At 38.8% G+C, this 19,573-nt stretch overlaps 1 protein-coding gene across 1 annotated transcript in view; it reads right to left on the bottom strand.

Annotated features, from left to right (window-relative positions):
- The window catches only part of CDKL5 (cyclin dependent kinase like 5), a 139,462-nt gene extending 120,102 nt beyond the window's left edge, over nt 1–19,360 (bottom strand). The window contains exon 1 of the mRNA XM_063392909.1: nt 19,312–19,360. The gene's annotated coding sequence lies outside the window, so the exon portion shown is untranslated. The remainder of the gene's footprint in view (nt 1–19,311) is intronic.
- Between the last annotated feature and the right edge of the window lie 213 nt (nt 19,361–19,573).

The raw sequence follows: 19,573 nt of genomic DNA, 5'->3' as shown, positions 1-19,573 counted from the left end.
AGACACTTGGGGAGGAAAAAGCCCTAGTACAAGCATGTCCATTTGTAGGTATCATGTGCCTATTACAACATTTAATATTACATCAAATAAAACAATATAAATCAGGGGAGAGAGATAATATTTGCAGTCCTTTCCCCAGGTACATAATTGAGTATAACTGGCATTGAAACAATTGCCCCTGACCTGCTTACAGTTCTTTCATCATGATGATTTAATTCATCATAATGATTTTTTTTAATGTTCTCTCTTCCTCAGAGTTCCTGAGGTTTTCAGGAGTCTCAAATTCCCCCACTATGTTAAAAAGATGTGATCTATTTATGGCATCTGCTACATGCGGACAGACAGGATTGTGTCCAAAATATTATTTTAGTGCACCATGGTCCCAAAACAAAATCATGCTAAGTCAGGTAGAGGCAACAGTAAAAACCTCTTCCCATGATCATTTGCCCACAGTTTATGAATCTGTCCAAAACACATTGCTTTAGTCCATGTTATAAATGCAGTATGCAAAAAACTAATGTAAGAGTCAAACAGCTTCAGTTAGGGAATTCCTTATCTAGAATTCCTTGAAGATTTTTTAAGGCAAATACACTATTCACCATTAGAAAATGGAAAGTAACTTGCTATCACTTTCAGTCATTCAAATATTTGGGAGAGATGAGAATAAACACAAAACCGTCACAAACCCAGTAATTCACACAGTGAACAGCCAGGCATAAGACTCCTAGCCTAAGCAAAGGCTAACATTAGTGCTATCAAATCTTGTAATAAAAAAAAAATTAAAGCCAAGCACCTATTTATTACCCACTTTCCAATTAATGAGCAGGGAAAGATATCACTCTTTCTCCTCTATTTTCTCCCAGTACTGGTTCTTCTACTTCCCTTGAGATCCACCGTGTGCTTTACACAAGCCAAAAAGTTTCCCCACAGATACCAATGCACATTTTAAACGAAGAAAGTAAAAACCCTAATCTGTGACACTAAAAAATGTACCCACTAAATATGGAATCAGAGTAGGTACCAACACATCTAGGTTACCAAATCCTTCTTCTAAAAATCCCTCCCTGCTAAGAAAGAACACAGGCAGTGTCTTCAAAAAAAGTGTTACACATTTTTCATTAACTTGGGATCTGTTTCTTTAAAAGAAGGAGTGCAGGCTATATATCTTTAGATGCTTCTTACTTCTTTAAAACAAAAGTAAATAATTAACACTAGTAAGACCTGCAGACCATAGGTACTTCAAATATTTGTGGCTCTGCTGACAGTAGGAGTCTATATGAAGTATTGTCATCTGCCTAAAAAATGGAGCTTTACTAAGATCCAACCTTTCAAGAACAGTAAAAAAGTTACACTTGATTGACCACAAGTCTACCAAATCCAGCATGTAGTTTCTGTCAACAGCCAGGAGGTGATAATGACTACAACATAAGATCACTACAAGCAGGAAAGGACAACCCTTAATATTCTCCCAAAGATTCTCCCTGCTCAGACACAGCCCCCAAACACAGTATTGTTCTGTCTTCGAGTGAGATAATCGCTTTCTCAGGTCTAGATTTCAGTACAGCCCTGTTTTGTACATTTTGACAAAACAATGTTTATTTACCAAAAAACCCCAGAAACTAAAAGGAGCATAATCTCATGCCATGTTGACAAGACCACAGTTGTAACAAGAAGAATAATTTAATACAAGAATAATCTACCAAATATAGATTTGCTAGTAAAACCTAGTTTAGCTCAAACTTGATGTTTGAGCTACACATCCTTACACACAAATTTCTGGATGGATCATAACCTGATTTCTGGCAGACTAATGCTGTTCACTACAGTAGTTACTCAAGGTCTTAAAACCTATTAGCCTTACTTAGCAGTAAAATGAGTATCACTCAACAGAACAGAGCAAGCTAAAAAGCAAAATGCCTTAGCTAACCAAAAGTCACAACAGTTAATTGAAAATGACTGAGTAATAAATCAGCCAAATGTTCAAGATTTTTTTTTCTAAAAATGTCACATTCATTACTGAAAGGCCACAAAGCAGGTACCTCATTTGAAGAGCCTAAAGTGGGAACTTGTCAACAGGAAAGGTTAGGATGCCAGACAAACTAATACAGGGCAAAAGGATTTTTCATCCACAATAGCTCACATGAAGTGTAGAACAACTAAAGCATTCCATTCTACCATGTCTTTCACTGAATATTGAAAACACTGCTAAGTGGTACCTGTCTGAAAGAACACAGGAACCCAGAAATTTCAAAAATTATTAAGTTATAGATGGACTCACAACTTATCTGTGTTCTTGTGACTTCATCTAGTCAGTAGTGATTATTCTCATTTTACCAGAGTGTGTTTAAATGTAGCAATCCAGCTATAATGACAAATTCGAACTGTGGGAGCTGAAGAGGGCAGGGGAAAAGGGAAAATAGCCCACTTAGTGCACTTATATTCAAGGTATACAAAGTGAGTTTGCCTATCATATAAAACTGGGAGGAGCTGTTGACTTCTGAAGGCAGAGAGGCCCTGCAGAGAGATCTGCCCAAATCAGAGGAACTCTATGAGAACCAACTCTATGAAGCTGAACAAGGACAACGCCAGGTTCTGCACCTGGGATGGGACAATCCTGTGTTGGGGAGCTTTAGATTGGATATTAGGAAAAAGTTCTTCACCAGAGGGTGGCTGGGCACTGGAACAGGCTCCCCAGGGAAGTGGTCACAGCACTGAGCCTGACAGAGCTTGGGAAGAGTTTGGACAATGCTCTCAGCCACACGTCAGATCTCGAGGTCTCCTGTGCAGGGCCAGGAGCTGGACTCGATGATCCTTGTGGGCCCTTCCAACTCAGGACATTTTATGATTCTAGAAATTCCCTCTCTTCCTTTCAATTGCTTCAAAAATTAGCAGCTTTCAATGCTATGAAATTTTCATTTAAGTTTACTAGCAGAAACAGAACATCCACTATCTGCTTATGTCTTCAAATAATTACTTTGCCTTTTTCTTTTTTCAGATTTGTAGCATCAAAAAACCCTACTACCTTTTGACATTAGTCTTTTGAAATACACTACTGTAAAACTTACCTAATAGCTATTAAGTGTAATTTTATCAGTTTTAATTGAACAAGAATGGAAATTGAACAGGCTGTTTTCAGTAGTTTAAGAAGTGCAGATTACTTGATTCATAAATCTCAATACTCATTAAAGGTTACAATTAAATTTTTTTTAACATGGAAGTCTTCCTGAAAAGGAAAAGACATTTATCTCTGGTTTGAAAGCATTTCTTTACCTCATAAAAAGCACAGAACAATATGGAACTACCACTCTCAGTATTTTCTGATCTCCTTCAATTCATTTTCATTGATAAGCAAACAAACACAATTAACAACAGAATTCTACACCCACCACCAAATAAAATTCCTTTTAAAAAGAACTGATCCTAAATAATATATTTTCTTTACTACATCTTGTACCTGCCATAAATATGCAGCATGAACAAGTATTATACAAACCAAGTTGTAGAAAATGTAAGTAAAAGACTAATATTGAAAGACACTGTCACATGATCTTCTGCTGTAAGATAAATCCTTGTAAGCAGCAACAATGAATTTTCATTCTCAGGCAAGTATATGGAAAGCATGAGTTTATATGTGTGTGATTTCCACTTAAGACATATTACAAAAATCAGGAAGCTTTAAAACTTTAAAAGCTGGTGTTAATTCCACCATATATTAAGATGTTAGCCATCAGGAAGTGCAGCAGAATAACAGTAGAGCTTCCATATGTAGAAGATGACTAACAAAGTAGAACTTCCTTGACCTCCTACCCACCAGCAGAGCTAGCAAATAGTTTCAATTTTACATATAGGTATCAGTCTTCTAGAGATGAATGATTTCTTGCATGTTCCCTTCTTTCAGAGTACCTGATCAGTGCTTTATTGACTCATCTGAAACAAGAATTGGAGTGTCAGCTTCAAATCTGGGATAATTTGGGATAGACATCATGCATTATTCTATGCTTTCTGGGATATTTCACAGGAAATAGGACTTTGGGGAATAGTTCTAGTTTAGTATTAAATTTTATTACTGTCACCATTATGGATAAGCTATCACAGACATATCTTTAAAGAAAAATACCAAGGCTAGAGTTTTTTTATTCTTCAAAATGTGACTGTGTATTGCAAATATCTAAAGATAACTGTTAGAACATCAGCTGGAATAAAAGACAATTGGCTAAATAGTTTCAGTCCTTTTTCTTTTCTTTTGTTCAGCTGATAAGACAAAGTTCAATATAATTTTCAAAAGATGTTTTCTTAATACTTCAACTGAAGAGCTCCAAAACCCTATTTGAGGAATAAAAGTAGGCAGAGAAAGAAAAAACCAAAAAAGATTAAAACCCCACGTAACATACTAAAGACTTCTCTTAAGATGATCTTACGTTTATAAACAATATGCACAGTATTTCTCTATCATACAAGTGAACTATTTATAAGAACGTAATGCTGTTTAAAGAAAAAAATTAAAAGATGTAGGCTTCACTTCAGTGCTACACAAGGCTTGAAACTTCAGAGAAACATAAGTGGACTGAATTGAGTTTACACTTTTTTTTCCTCTAGTGAAAATGAACGTAAATGAAGTCCAGACTGAGATTCTTCTTCCATTTCTATTTGATACAGCACACAACTGGCATTTAAACATGAAGTTCTTAAAGGGTAAAAAAACCACAGAAGTGCAGATCTTGATATTTCACCAGGATTTTTTCCCAACCACATTTTCTTTTCCTTCCTCTCTCTAATCTGCAACATTTACAGAAGTTCCCCTATAAAATTTCAGAACTGTAGAAGCCTATCAAACAGAATAAACCACACTGAAAAACTCAGGAACTATAGAGATTAGGCTGTCTAATAAAACAGAGCAGAAGAGCAGATCTTATTAAAGGTGTATTTCCCACTGTTGAAACAGCAAGTTAGCCTACTGTTCCTGAATTACAGTATTTTAAAATGTTTATAGATGTACTACAGCAACACACTTCCCCCTCCTCCCCCAGTCTTACAAGCAATGCTTCCCCTCTTGGTACTTCCACATCCTATCACCTCATTCATCAATTATTGCTTTGCTTCTTATTTTCTTTTTTTTTACTTAAGTACAATTGAACTGCAAAGGTAGAAATGCAAAGTTTATGTAATTATGACTTAATTACTATCAGGCCTTAAGTCTTCAAGAGAAAAATATTGAAATCATGGTGGAGCTTTGTGTCCCAGTTAGAAGAAAAAATACATTATACAGTGGAATAGCTTTAATTTCTTTACTTAAAATAGACAAAACAGTGAAGGACATTACTGGAACTTTAGGGAGCAATTACAATTATCACTGAATAAAAGAGCTCAGCATACCCTCAGTATTCTGTCTTAAAAGCAGTGTACAACCTAGGGAGACTTTTCATGTTTGGTTTCTATTCAGTATTCTTAAACGCTGAACCAAGAACTCGACTATCAAAAAGGAGAAAATTAAGGAGTTCCAAACAACTTGTGTACAGAGATAATAGGTGCAGGGACACTGAGGAGTGCTCAGAACATCCTATCTCATATCACTGACAAAGCTGCAAAATCTATCTAAAATGTCTTCTCAGTATAGGCACCAGCAAAACTCATTTCCACTTGACCTTCTGGTACAAGTAGAATAGATGAAAACTATTGCTGTTCGCATCCTTCAGCTCTGATTCCATTAAGCTGTGCCTCTGTTGCAAGAAATACAATACAGGGATAGTTAATACCATTAGCAGACAGTTGGGGAAAATATGTGGTTTATTTTGCAAAAGGGCTACTTGATTATTATACTGTTTAACTAAAAGAATCATTACAAAAAAGTGCCAAAGAAAACACCGACCACTTTTTTACCTTAAAACTGTACAAGCAACAGCATATGAACAGTGGGGAATAAAAGAATAAAGGTGCCACCCTGATCAGAGCCAAGCAACAAAGGTGAAAACCACACAGCAACTTCAGATACAGCCCAGAATATTCACAGTTTATACCAAGAAGCATAAGCATGCTACAAATTTCTGTTTTCTCAAGGTTTGTATTTCTCCACCTCGTTTCACAAATCTCTTAAAGGAAGACATACAAAACAAGGCAATTAAATACGCCCATTCATGGAAGCCAAAGTATATTTTCAGGTCATGCTCAGCACAATTCCTTACACAGCACTTTTTTTTCCCCCACTCTTTCCAAATTTAATACATTTTTTTTTACTCCACTTAATAACTTTGAACAATCAGTCACTTATACCATGGTACACAATGCTTTATTACCTAAACATTTTGAAAGAACAGGGGCAGTGTATTACATGCCACAATTCTAGTAGACTTTTAAACAAAAAAGCTCAGACTACTAGTTTGGAAACATGGACTCTCAAAAATGCTGATAGAAAATAGACAGCTTTCATCATAGAACAAACGCAGTTAAGTAACTCTTAATTACCCAACACTTAACTAAATCAGTTTCTCACTACCAAAGGACAAACTCCTGTTTTCATCTAATTCTTCTGTTAGGAAATGAAAGGGTCATAAGGATGTTTAAAGGGTCATAAACAGTGTTTAGATCTGAATTCAGGTATGCTGGGTTCACACCATTTTAGGAGCATAGTAATGAACCAAAGTAAGCCTAAATCAACGGCTGCACCCTAGAATTTACTTACCTGGAATTTAGTCCAGTTGATACTTTGACTTATTTTCCACCTGGTTTTAGCACTCCAGCCACAGCTGTACCATAAATAGCTAGCACTGGCACATGCACAGTTTTCTGCCCTCCCACTACTGACATCTTAACTTGAAATCAATCTGGAAACTTATTTTATGTTTCTCCTTCAGAAGCATTACATTTCTCTTAGGTACTGCAGTGCAATCGATCAACTCCTACTTTCATCTCTTTTTTTTAGATTAGTTTGAGCTGTTTCTCCATTTCCTTTCTTTTTGGTTTTGCTTCTAATTAAATGCCAGCATTGTTTTCCTCAGAAGGAATTATTAGAAAGCATCTTGAGTTATAATAAAAGTAATAAACACAACATCCATTACTTTATTCTGTATTGTTAAGGAACAATGTTTAAAAGAGAATGTCTACTTGTCTTCATTTAATCAGAGAAAATGGAGAAAGACTTATCAAATTGAAGTATTTCAGTATGTACATATTCCCGATTACTTTCTTGAACACTATTTAAAAACACTTCTTCATGTTCCAGTAATCTATATACCTTTTGGAAAATTTCTCTTCAGCTCATCTATTTTGGAGGCATATTTAAAATAAAAAACAACAACAAAAACCAAGCAAACAAACAAACAAAAATATCAGGAGAAAATAAGCTCTTAGCATGATATTATTTGTTACTTAAATATTCCATTAAGGCATTCTGTAATTTAAAATAATCTGATTCTTGTAACAAACAGTTTAATAGCTTGATTTATAATAAAACTGTAGAGCATTAACAGTGTATTTTGTACATTTTTGTACTCATTAAGTCAGTCTTTAAGCACCCATCACAGGACATTATCTAGCTCACAGATACTTTGGTGCTCAGCACCATTTCCTGTTCTACCAGTAGCCCTATGGAACCCGAATGTGAGCACACACTACACTGCAGTCATATCCTTGTGCTTTTCCTTGCAACATGGAACTAGACAAAAGCAAGGTTATCAAATGGTGAAAATGATCTCAACTTTCATTATTTTCCTTACAGAGTCAAACTCCAGGTGAAAGCATACTGTGATGCCACTTCTACTCTGGTACCATACCAAAAATCTGTTCTATGTAATCACCAGGCATTTGCAGACATTAAGCAATTCACATCATGTTCAAAATTATTTCTGATTTACAGCAGAGAACTTCACCACCACAGTCAGCCATATGTAATTTAATCTGTCCTGCAGTTCCTCAATAAAATGGCAGAAGTCTATTAGAGAAGGAAAAGGAAGTTAGGAAAAAATTTACCATGCTTCACACAAATGTCATTGATCCTAGAGGTCCATTTTAATCTTTACCTATCATTGCACCTCAAATAAGATCCACTTATTTCAGCTTCAGCTGGTAGGCTGGATTTTCATCCCAAGAGATATGAATGAGCCATGAAATTATTTTAAAAAACGTAAATTGACATTGCACAAATATGTATGTTACATACCGAGCTGTCAAAGCCCACACTTTAAATATCAAACTGAATCTCCCCCATTTAAATCTTTAGCACAACATATCCTCTCAAATATTAGCAACACAGCCCAAGGACTGCTATCCACAGTCTAATGCCATACTTGCATTATACAGTGGTAAAATGTTCACCTGTGTTCCACCTCCAGCAGGAACACTCCAGCTCAGTGGGAGCCTTATCCACAGAGGCAGCTTCTCACACAGCCTTGTACCAGAGCCTTCTCAATCCCATGGACTACAATAATGCACACAGTCTTCCAATTACCCAACACATGGCTCTCCCAATGTCAGGGCTCCACAGCAGATGACAAATTTGTAAATACACTCAAGAGAATAGTCTCGCTTTCATCCCTGCTTCCATTTCACTACTGCAACCCAGCTTCCGCTATTTCCTTCTCAGCCCTGTATGCAGGACCAGCTTTAAGGGTAGGAAATATACCATATTTTCCTTTCTAAGTATTAGCTACATTCAGAACAGGTTGTATAAGTGGAAGTGGTCAGGTCACTCAATCTATACAGCAACTTCCAGAAGCAGGAATTAGGCTGGGGGTCCCATCATACAGCCCTTACCTGTGAGATTCAACAGTGTAAAAACACATTTTCCACCGTTACATTCATGCATTCATTACATCACCTTCATGCCCTACACCATTAACCTTGTATATTCAATATTAAAAGTTACTCCCCAAATTTGGGGATCTGAATGGTTTTGGATTGCTAAAAGTACATGGGACTTGGCAATTTGGGCAATTTGGTGGGAACTGATATGGTGTGACTATTACTCACCTCACAAGTTACAAAGAGATTTAAAAAATCATCACAATATCAGAAAGTGAGCAAGAAAAATTCCAAAATACTTTGACAGTCACAACATTACAAATGTTACAATAAATTCTTTTAAAAACTGAGCTATTAAAAAGGTGTAAAAACTAGAAAGATGACCAACCGATTTTAAAGTGGGAAAGTAAAGTTGATAGTGTAAACTGTTTATTTATTTTTTCAATAACTGAACAATCTCCTCTCACGAGCATTGAAGTGTTATGTAGACTAATTCTTTAAAGACAGCATACCTCCTCTTGGTTAATTTCTTTGAAGAACACCGAGATAACAAGCTTGATCTACCTTCCATTCTCAGTGAAATAGCCAACAATAGCTCAAATGTTATTTTAAGTGACTATAACTGGAACAGTCAAACAAAAGGTCACCCATTTTACTGGTATGGAAAAATACAGGATAGGCCTCCAAGCCTCCCAGGGCTGTTCAAGACTTTGTATGTTCAAAGGTGAGCAGACTTTGACCTTAATAGAAGTGTCTTCCTATCTCCCCTCATCCATACATACTATCTGCAATACAATTTTAGTTATTGTATTTTACAGCAATTTATAGAAACAAATGTGATTTATCTTAGAAGAAAAAAACAAACATCTCCAACACCCAAACTTATAGTTAAAACAATCTTAAGTTTCAAATACATTCATTACAAATATATATATGGATTTTTTTTCCTATGAGTTACATTGCATAATATTATTGAATCAGCAGAAGCAACTGAAAAACAACTAGGTTAATAGATGGAAGGTGATGTCTTTTTTTTTTTTTTTCCAGATATGTTGTTCACTCCCAGAGCTTTAGGCAACTAAAACGTCAATGTGTATAGAATTTACTGAAACAGATTTAATGATCTCCAAATGACAGGAATAACTATTTGCTTGGGAAAAGCAGAGTCATGGTTCACCTTCTGAAAAGACTGTTTTGTTACTATTATTGTGGGCATCCCACACTGTCACCTTCATACTGAAATCTGTTTTTATTTATACCAGTAGTAAAGTTTTTAAAGAGAGCAACACATTTGTTGTGCTGAATTTACAGATTTCTTTAAATCCTAAGCTGAAAAAAAATCATTTGAGCCCTCCAATTTTTTAAGAAATATTTAAATAATTTCAATTTGATTTGCTGTGCTACAGCACCTCTTTTCTCTCTAATCCCCCTCACTTCTATATATGAGGTTCTATGTTTGAAGATCCTCCTGGCTGCCTGACAGTCTTCTTCCTTCATCAAGTTCATATTTCTGTCACTGGCTTTATAGGATATGCACAACCTCTTACCCACGTACATCAGATGATGTTTTCCATGCCACCTATTCCTCCTTGCACTTGATGACGGGTCTAAGCTGAGAAGCTCCTTCCCCTACTCCCTTAAAGACAGGAAATTCTTTAAAAACCTAAATTAGACCAGCAAACAGGTCTCTCACAGTAACTCTGGGTCCCATGACCATCCATAAGAATCCCTTGCTTCCCACCTAGAATATCATCCTCCAATTATTACCCCTGTGACTTCCCTCCCATCACGTACATGCAATAACCTACTGCAGCAGCATGAGCTCTCCCACTTTCCATCTGACCCTCCCTGTGCACTCTGGCCTAGCAAAAGGCAGCAAATGCCATGGGGGTTATTACTACAGGCCAGCCACAGTCACACAGACTGGGGTTCCCCATTTCTTGCCCAATCTCTTCTCTAACCATCTGCCTGCTTCTGTCAGACCTGTATATGCACACAACAGGGCTGGAGAACACGGCCCCTCTGCCAAAGTCGACTAAGAAGGAATTGGGCAAGCAGTTGAGAAGTTACTGGCAGGGTGGGAGGACAGGCTAATGGACAGATGGATGGACAGATGGAACAATTGCATAAGCAACCTTCCCTCAAACTAAAATAAAACTTTGAAGTCCCACCTGTTCCACAAAGCATTTCATCAGCACTAGCCACTCCCCACTTCAAGGTTTTCTGTTTTATAATAGGCTATACTGCATAAAGTAGTAGCTTTAGTCTGTAGACTTACTGGATCAACACATTACTGACTGTACATCACGATGTACAGCCACAGCGCTCCATAAATAACTGCCTTTAAACACAGGCTGTACCCAAACAAGATTTCACAGTTAAGGGGAAAAAGAATGGTTGCATAAAAACATTATAATGCCATGTAATTTGAAACATCCTTTGAAATAATAATGCCAGCAAGGAAAGGAGAAAGACAGCACGAGCGTTTAGGGTAGGGCTTTTTTCAGATTGCCCATTATTTTTTCTTGGTTGGGGAGGTGGGGGGAAGTCGGTCTGTTTTGTTTTTCAAGAAATACGAAAAGAAGTAGAGAAGTAAAAATAAAGAGTATTACCAATTAAAGGATCTGCAAAGGCGTCTTGCATCTCAACAGCCTAAGATTGTGTGAAGGGATAGAGGAGAAGCTGTGCTAGATGAACAGATGGATCAGGAAAGTGTGAAGAGGTCCATAAGGTAGGCTCAAGTTTTTAAAGCATGAAACTTCTGAAGCCAGTACAGATTCATTGTAGGTGTTCTCATAAAAGGATTAGTTAAGGTCAGGGGATCTGGGGGCTTCTTTGTTTTTTTTGAAAAAACTTACAGATGCAGGTAGGTAACAACATACCAAGTGTAGATGTCTGGAGTAGTGGATTTGGGAATATTCCACCCTTGTCCAGCATGCAAGGCAAGGAAGACTGGAAGCATTTTTGGAGAGGTTAAGCAAACAACCTGATGGCAACATTGTGGATATGGTAGATCAAGAGTAGAATCAAAAACAGAGGCAGATCAGAGCCAAGAGAAAAGGGGAGAGAAAGAAAAAAAAAAAAAAAAAAGCCTGCTTGCACCAAAGACATTTGCTTCATTTTAGTTAGAATTCTCTTTTTATGTGCTCAAGAGTAAAAACTGCAACAGTGTCATTAAAATGAGCTGAGCAGGCAAGTGTGTGTTCCCCAGAAAAAGAGTAATAAAATTCATTTCACATGACTTCTTCCAAGTGACATTTCAGGGATAAACATACTTTTAGGAAAATACTGCTTTTGAGCAGAAGGTCTACCTAGAAAACCTCCTGAGGGCCCTTTTCATCACTGGTGTTAATTATCACTTCAAAATACCCTATGCAATCCTAGTAAAAACACCAGTAGAAAGTTGCAGGGAGTATTCTATATTTATTAATAGATTCAGTCTCATTTCAATAAACACCCATCTTGCAATAAAGGTTATAATTATAAGTAGTGTATGTTCTGAGGTTCACAACTGAAAATTAGTAACAGCTACTGTCATTGCTATGACAATTGCCTAATTTTTGACTAACAAACAGCTTTAACTTTTGGATGAATAATTCAATATATAAATAACCCAAACTGATAAGCACAATAAACCATTTTTCATCTCAAATGGTATATAATATTAAAAGTAAACTTGTCGTAATATATTATAAACCTATGCCCATCTCCTGTTCATCGTCACTACATTTGTATTTACGTAACACGGAAAACACTGAAGAGCTTCCAGCAGGCCTACCAACTACTCTGAACAACATCTACGTGAAATGTCAATTAAGATGTGTTAAAAACAGTTTCATATACTATACAAGCTGCTCTATGTTTTGACAACTTTAAGATTTTTTCACTTCTGAAAGGAGTCACAAAGTCAGATGGGCCTTAATCCTGGCACACACTCCTGTACAAGCAATGTAACTGAGGTTAAACACATGCTAAACTCACCATGTGCAGAAATATTTGTAGAGAGGCCTTAAGTGACTCCAGGGAATAAACAAAATACTGCCAAGTGTTCAAAATAAAAAGCAGAAAAGGCAAAATTTTTCTGCAATTTGTTTTTAGCTACTGGAAGGTTCTATTGAATACAGCAGGTTAACAGGAATTTAGAACAAGTGTAAAAGGTCTGACGAGAAGAGCTTTAGGAACAGCTGACTATGACATGCCCCCACCTTCCATGCACCTCAGTTTTGCCATTAATATTTCAGGTAAGAGCCAAAAATGCAGCCTTCAAAAACAAACACAAACCCAACCAACTCCAAAACCAAAACAAACAAAACACTCTCACCATCCTAAAAGAAGCAGAATCACCAAACTACACCACACTTACTCATAGAAAATGCCTGTGACAAACCTGCAATTAACATGATATGCTGCAACATGCAAGGTACAGTAAATCTCAGTGTGCCTGGTAAGGGTAAGAGCCAGCAGAGGGTAATACCCAAATCTTTCCAGCAGACTTTTGAAGTTTGTCTACAGATCTCCCACCCATCTTCTTCACCATCACCTAGGAACACATCCAGATGAAAAGGGAGAGAAGAAGAGCAGCACACACCACCCAGCATCATAAGCCCCCAGCACTCAGGGCACACTGGACCTTCTGCTCTACCAACACCAGCATAGTGCTGATTATGCAGAGGAAAACACAGGGAGCCTTTGGGAAGTGAATTACATGAAAAATACACAAAAAATAAGTATGACCTTCTTAAGATTAGGAAATATAGCAGCAAGTAGAAAGCTTATGAACACAAATTTACTATGCTATCAAGTTTAATTCAAATGATTCTGTGCTTTAAAGATAAATATATAGAATTACAAAGCTTGAAATGCTGGCAGTTATTTTGCAGCCATGAAATCAGATTGGTTTAACAAGTTAAAATATTACCCAGAATATCACATGCAGGCCAAACTGAAGGATCTCCCCTCCCAAAGTCAGGAACTGAAGACTGAAAAGTCTTAAATGATGTACCTTCACTTACTTTCCCTATAAAGTGAGACTTTACAGATGAGGAGTTGCTCACATCATAAGCACTAATTCAAAGTAAACTAAACACACTGGAAAGCTCCGGGTGTTTTTACACCAGATAGCAATCCCAGAGAACCATGAATTTAGTAAGCACTTAAAAAAATCCATTTTAGGATCCCAACTTCTATGAATTTGATGATGAAGCCAGGCAAAACATACTTCTACACAGAAATCATATTAAGTGTAAAATGTTTCTCCAAATTCACTAAGAAATGTCCAGTTCCTACAATACAGGATGACTTTTAAACACTGACACCTAATTATGACGAGGAGAAAGGAGTGAAAAAAGTTTTGGTTTCATATTTGAGCTCCACAAAATTTTTTTTTGACACTTAACAGTTGAATAAATGTTTTATTCTACTGAACCTTGTGGCCACATCTTCCCCTTCCTTCAGCTGAATACAGCAGTGTGTTACCATCAACATCTGTACTACTACAGTCATCTGTAAGAACACATTAACAGTGATACAATACACCAGAACAATGGAGCTCTATGTGGCTGGCAGACTGAAGATTCAGTTAAAAATTGATTCATGCTTTGAGGTTTTTCCCTCCCTCACCCCTTCTTTTATTTATTTTTTTTTAAATAATATTGCCAGGGAAGTGTTTCTTGTAGATGCCAACTACATCACCACGTTAAGATTATTCCCTAAGATTAAGATTCTTTTCTCCAAATAAGTGTCAGTGTTAAATTAAATTATCCTATTACTATAAATAAATAACTAAAGGATTAAATTTCAAGACAATAGTAGGCAATTCCAACACTAAAAGGCTGTATTAGGAATTTAAATTTGAAGCCAAGCTGGAACACACAAACATCTCTGCTGAAGTAATGTTAGAAAAATAAATCTAATTACACTAAAGCTAGAATTAAAATCTTCTGGGAATCTAACAGTTCAGTATCACAGAAAGACATCATATAATAACTATAACTAACCCATATGCATTTTCCTCATTTTAAAACACAGCAATTGATTTTTACCCCACATCAGCTAAATGCAACTCATGTCTGAAATGTCACATGGCTGAGAAGAGGAATACAACTAACTTGAGAGCCCATACATTCATTTCTGAAAGTTACTTTGCCTAAAGGAAACAGGCATGTAAGTTCTCTGAAAGCTAGCCTATTTCAAATCAAATTCTCATAGTTGCTTCAGAGGAGGGAGGAAAAAAATATATGCAGTATTTCTATAGCAACACAGTTGAAGACATGCAGCACCTTTTACATTTATTTTGTTCTTTCATTGTGACTTCATCAGGATATTTAACACAACTATTTCTGCTATGCTAAAATATCTTCATTAGCAGTGACAAAGAAATACATTATCATGTTCTAAATTTTAAAAAATATTGTTAAAAGCTGAATACAGTAGTCTTGTGAACATTCTGGACTGTAACATTTTTCCTTCATCCACATTTAATACAATGAAACTGCAAAGAGTCAGCAACAGGGCTGATGTTGTAACAGGGATTTATTTCCTCAGTTTATGTATTGGTTTATTGTTTGTTTTAATTTATATTATAAAATTAATGCTTACTGCTTCTGATGCAGAAAGCTGGTATAACCATTCACAAACAAATCTTAATCTAGATACTAAAGTATCAGAGTTAAAATACAGAATTTGGAACCAGGAAATGAATTCTATCATTCATTATCTTACAAACACTCATCATTCTCATGATAGAAACAACATCAGAATGATGATGTTCTGAAGTAAAAATCAATATAATAATCTAGAGTTTATAGGTTTAGCGCATGGGTAATACTAAAATTCTTTAAAATTCTCCAGTAGAAATTATGACACATGTAAGGCATCCTTGTTCCTTTCACGTGATGAGCACATAGTTCACAATGCCTTCATTTATCCTCCATGTCAACAGGGTAGTTCTCTCTATTTCCAGGGTAGTTCTCTCATTACTGTGCCATGACCCATGTTCATACATCGCACACAATAAGTATATAACAAAAAAAATATTTCATAAATAAGAACTCATATCCTAATCAGAACTCAAATGGTACCTAGGAAAGGTTGTTGGTTAGGTCTTTTCTCCCCAGATTTCTAGTGCTGTTATACGTTTGAGAGAGAGTGAACCCAGTGCTTACATGTGAACAGTTTTCAAGAGCTTCCATATATAGCCAGTATTATAAATAGTTATTTTTATAACAGCACTGAACTGACTTTTCAATATATTTAGAGAGGGTGTTTTCTGCTTACAGAAATTGTTCTGTTATCGTACCTTGTACTTCCAGTCTTAGCTCTCCTCCCACTCTCAAGATCTCGCTCCATACAACAGAAATAGCCACTGGTGGTGTAAGGCCACCCTGGGACTACAGGTCACAGAACAGCACATTGGAAGGGACCTCCAGGATCATTCGGCCCAACCTTTCCTGGAAAAAGCACAATCTAGACAAGATGGGCCAGGACCTCTCCAGCTGTGTCTTACAGGTATCCAGTGTTGGGGAATCCAACAGTTTCCTGGGAAGATTACTCCTTCAGCTGATTGCTCCTATTGTGAAAAATTTTCCTCTCGTGTCCCATCGGAATATCCCCAGGAATAACTGGTATCCATCACCCTTCATCTTTTCCATGGGAATGCTTGCAAAAGGGAGACTCCACTTCCTTTGGAGTCACCCTTCAAGTACTGGAACATGACGTTAATTAGATCAGAGCTCCAGGAACAGTTTCCACCAGACTAACCCAAACCTCTATTCTATCAAGAGGCTCTCTTTATACTGATCATACAGTTTTTTACACTTCTGTGTAGCTGCTTCACTGGTAAAGAAGGCTTATGAAATGTATAATCTCAAGGGGTTTGTTAGGAACATACAGCCAGAGTATGCATTTCAGTATTAAAATCTCGGAGTCTATTTTCCCCCCATTATTATTAGACTAAACTGACAGGATCTATGAGAACATGAAAAAGGGTTTTCAATTTCTTTGTTTCAACACCAAGTTTTGAAAATTAAGCCAAGGCACATCAGCTACAACATTAGCAGGTTTACTGTAACTCTCATTTTAAAATCAGACAGAAGAAATCAAAACAATATTTAGTTTCAGCTTCCATAAATTCCAATCTAAAATGTTAAAGAAAACCCTTAACATAAACTAACCATGGATTATATATGAGATTCACTAAAACTGTCCACATTAAGTTAAAAAACAAGCATAATGCAAGTATCTTTTACATGTGCATTTTTAAAGATAACTGCTTTCAATGGCAGGTCCAAAACAGACAAATTAATTCCAGAAGATTAAAAAAAATGGTATATAGCATTTGCTCCTTGCAACGCTTGATTTCTACAACTTTAGATTTTTCCATGTTCCTATAAAATATGGTTTTTCACCAGTTGTAATGTGCCATCCAGTTCTGCTGCATGCTAGAAAAATCTAAGGAGCTAAATCAAGGCAACCAAGATTTTGACACAATTCTGATGTAATTATCTAAATACTACAGTTTTCAGTAAATACTAGCAAACAAGGCCATATTCCTGAGAGTTATTCAATGTGGAGGCTTCTTGAGGCAAGAGATCTCTCCTTGAAGAACATCTTGCCAGAAGTACAGAGGGGGAGATTTTCCTTCCTATTGCCAAATGAGCAAAATGAGAGAAATTTTGAACACCCACACAACTAGAGGTAGTATTTAAGTCTGTACAATAGAAAAGGCCAATACTTCTCTTATTCAATCCACCTATTAAAAAATGGCACTTCGTGCTTCTACTACACACAAATGTATCTTATAAAAAGCTTGCTTTTTTTTTCCGCCAACTGCAGATCTTTTTGCTGTTAAAAGCACACACACTAAGACAAGAACAATCTTAATGATCATGCTGTTTTAGGCAAACCCAAAAGACTAACTGAAATGCTAAATTTTGACACACACCGCATCTGGGAAATAAATACTTAAGTGTGCACGCAGACAGTAAAATAAAGTGGTATTTGTAGATTGTACTAGCCAAGGAGCCCCTATCAGCTGGCCACATACAACTTGATCACTCATTACACTGGAAGCTGGTGGTGCTCAACAACTCTGAAAAACAGCAGAGAGGCGTGAGGAAAACAAAAGAAACTAAGAGGACAATTTTAAACTTCTCTCCTGCGATACTGCAGAGCCACTTGTGATCTGCGTTTATCAGTGTGCCACTGGATTTTCCCAGCCCTCCTCTGTTGTATATTCTCTTCCAGTCTATTTGAGACCTTGCAAAGCTTTAGTAGATAAACACGTATTTGTAATAAATGACTCTTCCAGATATAACCGTGACTAATGTATTACCATCCTGACAAGCCTACTGAGCACAAAGCAGGTAATAGCTTCCCTTGCCCGAGGCACAGCACCCAGGAAAATGCACGATCATTACTAATTTCACTATGGCAGTGGCAGGCTGTTGCTGCTACCTGCCGCAGCCATGGTCGGCACTGCACGATGCAGACAGGAGGATCTCTGCGAGCACGGCTGGAGTAGTTCGGCAACAGCAACAGCGTGCACAGCCCTCACATTCATCAAGAGAACGGAACAGGAGCTCAGCTTCTTGCTCCTCCAGCCCCAGAAGAGGCATTGCTGCACATACACAAAGCCCTGCTTGAAAAAAATCCTTTCGCCTTCCATATACTCCAAGGACAGCAACCGAGGTTTCCCTGCTCAACCACCAATACAGAAGATGAAAGCTGAGAGCAGAAGCAAGGAATAGCCCAGCAACGGGAATCCCGGCATCCCTCATCTTCCTAGCGGCTCGAGGGGAGGAACAGCCTTCTGCCTTCTCTCCTGGGTGTTGTCCCCTCTGATGCTCTCCATCACCACCTGCCTAGCCTGCAACAACTAGTACGTTCTCTCACAACTGGCACCGACAGTGCACAAGCCCAGCAACAGGGCGACTGATCAAAATTTTAAAAAACCAAACCCAAAACCACACAAAAAACCCCAAACCCACCCAACAGAGACACACTGCCTCCCCCAAATCACAATCATCTATGGAGCATCTCTTTTAGAAAAAGCCCTGAGCCCTTCCAGTGCGACGGAAGGAGGAATTAGGGAGGAAGCGGGGAGAGCTCGCGCAAGACAAGGCTCAGGGGCGGAATCCCACGGGCGGAATCCCACGGGCGGAATCCCACGGCGGCCGCTCCCCCCGCCCCGGGGCACCGGCGGCCGGACCGAGGGCGGGCCGCGCCCGCCGGCTCTGCCCCCTCCCGGGAGGGACGGCCGCGGACCGCGCGCCCCGCCGGACCCGCCGGGCACCGCCGCCTCACCCCGGGCCCTTCCCGGCCCCTCGGGCGCACCTGGGCTGGGAGCGGAGAGGGGCGCAGACACTGACCGGCCCCGGCGGGATGGGAGGAGGGCGGCAGGCGGCTGCCAGCGGCGGCGGGGGAATCGCGGCTGGCCGGAGAGGAGACGGACAGGGAGCCGAGGGAAGGGGCGAGGCGCGGGGTTGGCTCGCCGCAGCAGCGGCAGGAGCCCGGCAGCCGGGCGGTGACAGGTGAGGGCGGCGGAGGGCACGGGGCGAGCTCCCGGCGCGGCTCTCCTACCTGCGCTCCGGCGCTGCCGCTGCTCTCGGTGCGCCCGCTGGCACTTCCCCGCCCGCCGCCGCCCCCTCGCTGCGCTCCCCCGCCCGCCGCGCTCAGCCGACCCCGCTGGCCGTAGGGCCCACCCCCGGCCCGTATTGACGTCTCCGCTCACCAATAGCAGAGGAGGGAGCGATCATCAGGTCACGCCTACGTCCATCTCGACCAATAACAGCTCTCTGTGGGCCCATCTTCCCGCCCCTGGCTCCGCCCCTCGGCACCGCCC

Source organism: Prinia subflava, chromosome 3 (genome assembly GCF_021018805.1).
Source record: "Prinia subflava isolate CZ2003 ecotype Zambia chromosome 3, Cam_Psub_1.2, whole genome shotgun sequence".
Lineage (NCBI taxonomy): Eukaryota > Metazoa > Chordata > Aves > Passeriformes > Cisticolidae > Prinia > Prinia subflava.
This window is presented reverse-complemented; position numbering and strand designations above follow the sequence as displayed.